We start from the raw sequence: 6,359 nt of genomic DNA on the forward strand, positions 1-6,359 counted from the left end.
TCACAGGAATTCTTTTACTGATGTTGTGTCTCCTTACGATAAAATTGAAACCATTGAACATATAATTATAGTGTCCAATATATAATAAGATGAGGGCTAGCTTAATCATTCCTCTACTTAAAAATATGGAATTACCAGGTGACATGGTTACTATTGGGTACAAATGATTCTGTTATTCTTTACAACATTTTTTATTTTTCAACAATTTTTTGATTTAACAAATTTATCAACAGTAAACAAAAGTAAACAAGTTTTAACAGTACCGGTAAATTGGTAAAACAAAAACAGAGAGAGAGAGAGAGAGAGAGAGAGAGAGAGAGATTTGAAGTGCCTACATGTAGCCTACAATAAAACGTACATATTTGGAGAACCAAAAGTTTCACACTATTAAGGTTAAAATAAGAAAGGGTCTATTGGATATTTTTTGCTGGGACTAATGTCTTCTGTAATCAAATGATCTAGTACTGGAAGCCAGTCTTCCCAAAAGTCTGATTGTATCATTGGCGATTCAGAACAACAGATTTGATATGTTACCTTCTCCATGTAATACTGGTCCCAAACTTTGTTAAACCACAGGGGCAGTGTAGGGGGTCTAGGGTCCTTCCACCTCAAAGCGATGGCTGTTTTAGCTGCAGCTAAAAGCATAGCCACCCTTTTCCTTATAATAGTGGGTATATCATAGCTTGACCATAAGTTAAGTAAAATTGTTTCAGGTTTAAAAGGAACTATAATACCCAACATTTGTTTGATAACAGTTGTTACATCGGACCAAAATTTGCTTATCAAAGGACATGTCCACCAGATTCTGTTATTCTTTATGTGGCAAAATATATATGGACAATAATTAAACATCAGAAACATGGTATCAAGTAAAGTTCTTCCCATTTTAATTTCTTCTTAAGGCAATAGCCACATGAGCAGTACTAGACAGACAACAGACAGACATTCAAAAAAGTTTAAATCTCAAATTAGATTGCATCTGACTTTGGGTAAGGTGATAAATATGGGTCATTTGCATCATTAATTTATTCATAGATAAGAATGCTGCCTTTTGCCCAAAATAATTGCTGAACAAGACGACAAAGTTAAAACTAAATCCACTCCATAGTTCTAATTCAGTTGCTCCAGAGCCAAATTCTCTGTTCGCTTCCACTGTGGCTTCAATTCTGTTTTCTCCCTATGGTAATTTGCTAGCAGAAACTCTTCTTCACACAGACTTACCACACCTATAACAAAGTCCTTTGTTGCTGATGCCCCTGCCATCTGCACCTGTCACTTCTCCATCTTGTCAGCTATCTCACTTTCCATCATCCATGGAAATATTTCTTCTCCTTTGCCAGTACTTCTTAATTTATTACTATGTCATTGTTATAATCTCAGTAGCAGCAGAGCCTGTTGTTTGAAAAAATACAACGGGCTCTAGCAGCACGGCTTTGGGAGGGCCATGCCCATGTGGCCCGTCCCAAGGGGCCGCAGTGGCCATGTAGGTGGTGGAGTGTCCCCCCCGCACGGCCTTCATGTTGCCTCTGTCATACATTGGGAGGGATGGGCTGCAGTAGCTGTGGAGGGGGCAGCAAGCCTTGTCCCCCCCCCCACAGCAGCGAGGCACACCCCCCTGCACGGCCTTCCCACTGTCTTCACGGTGTGTTGGGAGGGATGTGCTGCAGCCGCTGTGGAGGCAGCGGCATGCCTTCTCCCCACAGTGGTGGTGAGCCTTGTCCCTTGCTGCGGTGGTGGCCTGCCTCAGTGCACCCCCCCCCGCGGCAGCAGTAGCTTTCTCGCCACCTCTGTGGTGGCTGTGGGGCCTTCCTGCTGCCTCTGCGGCTCCTCAGAGGCTTGCCACAGACAGCACAGAAGCCCAGCACAGACCTCTGAAGGCCCCACAGCACCTTGCACTGACAACTCACTTTTATGCTGGCTGAGATGCACTCGCAGGGCCCTCAGTGCACCTGCGCCAAGATAAAAAGTGAGTCGTTGCCAATATGGCTCACCTTTTATGTAGTAAGATTCTACAACTGTATTTAACCTGATAAGAAATTTTAAAATGCATGGGGGCTAAGAATGTTGGCAGATTTCACTGGGTCAGTCAAAGAGTTCTGGAGGAAGGACTAGATGCCAAAAGATCCAAAATCTGCCACTCCTCTCCTAGCCTTCCTATTGTATCTTCTTGAGCAACTAGTTCCTTCATTTGCACAATCTCTGTTGGTTAATGTCTCTTCTCTCTGTTGCAATTAACAAAATTCTCATTTAGTGTGCAAAATGATTGCAAAGTTGTTTGCTCATTCTCTATGACATTCTGGTTTGTAAATCTGAAGAGGCAATAAAATGGTACAGCACTTATAAAAACTTGTGTCTTTCCTGCCTTCTTTGTGCCTCTGTCATCTACTGCAAGAGCTTCTCTATCATGAATACTGTACGGGTTTCTATGTATAAAACTGCTTTACAGTTACAATGCCTGTATATTCTCATTGTTGTATGATTCTGTATTGGTTAGGAGGAAGTAGAAAACTAATGTCACAGAAAGCTTTGATCATGACAGAAAGTCTAATTACCTCCACTTCTATGAACCTGGATCTAGCCCTATCCCTCCATTTGTGTTACTAGCACTCCAGGAAGCAATCTCAGACAGTGCTGAAGATGTGCTTTCCTGCCAGGCCATCCTAGCAGCTGCTGATCTTTCATTCTAAGACAAACAGGAGAACATTTTAATCTTCTGGGATATTCCATTGCTGACCTAAGAGTGGCTGTACTCAGAGAAACTTTAAAGGAAGATTACATTTTACCACCACATCCTGTCTTATTTCTTTGAAACACCTCTCTCACTTTCTGACTGGGATAAAAAGACTCTGAGATTTCCATTCTTACGACAAAGGGAACTTGACTCCCAAAAGCTTATACCCTGGAAACTCTTGTTGGCTTTAAGGTGCTACTGGACTTGAACCTTGCCATCTGCTACAGACCAGCACAGCTACCCACCTGAAACGACTCCCTCTTTGTAATAGCTGGCAGAGCTTGGGAGTTTGCCTTAGTAGCTGACAGCCATTTTGGTCCCCAAGGTTCACCTCCAGTTCAGCCTAGCTGTTTGCGTGAATACAGCCCTCAATCTTTTTAATATGAGCAGCAAGTACCCAGAATGCCTTGTAAAATGAAATATATTCAATTACATGGACAAACACTAATTTAGACAGAAGGGGAAATTAAGCAGATGGCAGTCTCCTGTGAGAAGAGTGAAAATGAGATGAGGAGTAATGGAATAAAAGTGTATTTGATGGAGGGAAGTGCAAGCAAGTTGCAGCACAGTTGAAAACGGGAGGGAGGAATCCTCTCATCACACTTCAGAAAGCAGAGCCCTCAGATAAACATGCATTTCATCAGGGGACTGGGTAATTGGATTGTAGAATCCTACTTGAAAGTTGTCAGTTTAAATCAAGTGCAGCTCAGTTATGATAGGGAGTCACTAAGATGTGCAGATTGTTTATTGGCCTTTTTGTGAACTTTTTAGGTGCTCTAACTCCAGTCCCTCTCCAGGGAGAGATGCCTATACAACCAGTACTAGTTGTCAAGGTTATATCCCAAAGGAGGTTATATTTAATTTTTGCATAATTTTCACCAAATTATTCTGGGCACTTATAAAGTAAGGAATAATTTTTCCTGCTTGTGGCTAAAGCCAGTTGTGCACAGAGGTGATCGGTTGGCTCCCAGTATGATTACAAAGCCATCTTCACTTCCTCTCCAAAATAGTTTCTCAAGCTTTTCAAAAATGCCTGTTTTTAAAATAATTCAAGGAGTGTTTAGCTGAACAAACGCCCATGCAAACCTTTAAATATGGAAAAACAGCAAGGCAATAGATTGAATCAGTAGTAGATTTGCTGATTAATATGCCTATCATGGTTGTGAATAAGGAAGGAAACTTTGATCTCATATTAGGTAACAGATTCAGAGGAGTAGCGCAGAGTGGTAAGCTGCAGTTCTGCAGCCCAAGCTTTGCTCATGACCTGAGTTTGATCCTCGGGGAAGCCAGGTTCAGGTAGCCAGCTCAAGGATGACTCAGCCTTCCATCTTTCTAAGGTTGGGAAAATGAGTACCCAGTTTCCTGGGGGTAAAGTGGAGATAACTGGGGAAGGCAATGGCAAACCACCACGTAAAAAGTCTGCCGAGAAAACATCGTGATACGACATCCCCCTAGGGCTCAGTAATGACTCGGTGCTTGCACAGGGGACTACCTTTACCTTACTAGAGGAGTTAGCCATTTAGTCTGTAGTCACAAAATAGTAAAGAGTCCAATAGCACCTTTAAGACTAACCAACTTTATAGTAAAGGGTTCAGTAGCACCTTTAAGACTTACCAACTTTATAGTAGCATAAGCTTTCGAGAACCGCAGTTTTCTTTGTCAGAGAACTACTAGAGTGCTACTGGACTCTTTACTATATTATGTGACTCCTGGTGTTTAGTGCGTTTATACACTTCCTATTGGTTTGGATATTTATGTTATTTATTTACTTCATTTATACCCCATCTTTCTCCCCAATTGGGGACCAACAGCAGCTTACATCATTCTCCTCACCTCCATTTTATCTTCACCTCAACCTGGCAAGGTAGATCACCAAGCTTCTATGGCAGTGTGGATCTGAACCACTCATTTCCCAGATTCTAGCCCAACACTAACCACTGCACCACACTGTTAGCAGTGTACAGACTTATAGATAAACTAGACAGAAGATCACTCTGCTTTCTTATAGAAAATATTCCAAGTCATACAGGTGAAGAGGATAAATAAAAAATGTGTTTGTGGCTTATAGGCTCAAAAACACTAAAGCACAGACTTAGCATGAATAGCATTCAACTGTACCCTTGCATTATGAAGTTTACAATAGAAAAGAGCCAGAGTCCAGTAGAACCTATAAGACTAACATGGTACTTGAAGAAGTGAGCTGACTCACGAAAACTCATACCCTACCACAAATTTTGTTACTCTTATAGGTGCTACTGGACTCTTGGTCTTTTCTACTGCTACAGACAAACTAACATGGCTACCAATCTTGAAGTTTACAATGTGCAGCATCTGTCATGGCTTCATCCACCCACTATAATATCATGTCACTTTTCTCTTTCCTGCTGTCACTGGGAACGGGGCTGACCCCACCCAGCAGGCAGCTCAGGCAAAGATTGATGGATTTTCCAAACCAAACAGGAACAAAGGGGCATGTGTTTCTCTAGTATGTCTATCTCTATCCTCCTTCTAAATCCCACCTCAAATCCATCTCTCACTGTTGTCAGCCAAAACAGTAGGAATGGACACTAGCATATCCTCTGATCTAAGAAATGGCATGTCAGTTTTTTCCCTTTCCTTTTTGAGATGTATGCAACAGAATTTTTTGTTATTCCACCTTCAACTTAAGTAGTTCACTTACACCCATGCTAAAGCAGATGTACAGAAATTCCAATTATTGAAAAGACTATAACTGTATTCTGGAAGCAAAATTTCTTGCAGGTAGCATTGAACACTCATATGTCCAACCTTTCCCCTTGAATCATATCCATTAATCACGATGTCCTTCCAGCTGCGTCTATGGTACTTTGTAAAAGAATCATATATGAAGAAAAATAATAGTACTCCTGAGCATGTACCAACTGCCACACTTTCCTCCACTTAGCGTCTTTTTCACATCTGCATTCTGCACACTCTTAGAATTAAGCAGCAGGGATTCTTTCCAGAGCAGTTAGGAGTCTTGCCACCTATTTAAATAACAGTGCCCTCGCTTCCCTTGGCAGAGGTTTTTGGGGTTTTTTTTCAGGAAGAAACCATTAAAGTGTATATCTTATGGGTCACTTCCATAGCCCCACTAAGTATCATGCTGGAACCTTATGAATGAAATGTACTCTGTCATTTTCACCCTGGTGAATGATTCAAAGTTTCAGTGATATTCATGGTTTTTCAGCATTTGAGAAGGTGATAAAATTAATTAAGGTTATTTTATCTTGTCTTATTCTGGGTCAATTATATTAAATTTTCTACACACAACTATCCATCATGCAAGATTACATTTTATTATTCAGCAATCATGTATTAACCCATACCGAATCATCATTTTACATTGTTTCTTTGTTCTCTCAATTTATGGCAGCCCTAGATGAGAAAATGTTAATACCAAAGCCTGAAAAACGAGCCCGTTCATAACAAAAATCACAACAATACGCTATAGTTTCAAATGCAGTTCTATAGTACTGCATGCAGTACCCGCAGTCATAATTTCGAACAATACAAACCTCAAGCCCCTTCTACAAACACATATTTATTAGCACCGAAATTTAGAGGCAAACTAACAGCTCAGTTTCCCACAAAGCCACGAGAGCCTGAA

This window comes from Eublepharis macularius, chromosome 2 (assembly GCF_028583425.1).
Source record: "Eublepharis macularius isolate TG4126 chromosome 2, MPM_Emac_v1.0, whole genome shotgun sequence".
NCBI lineage: Eukaryota > Metazoa > Chordata > Lepidosauria > Squamata > Eublepharidae > Eublepharis > Eublepharis macularius.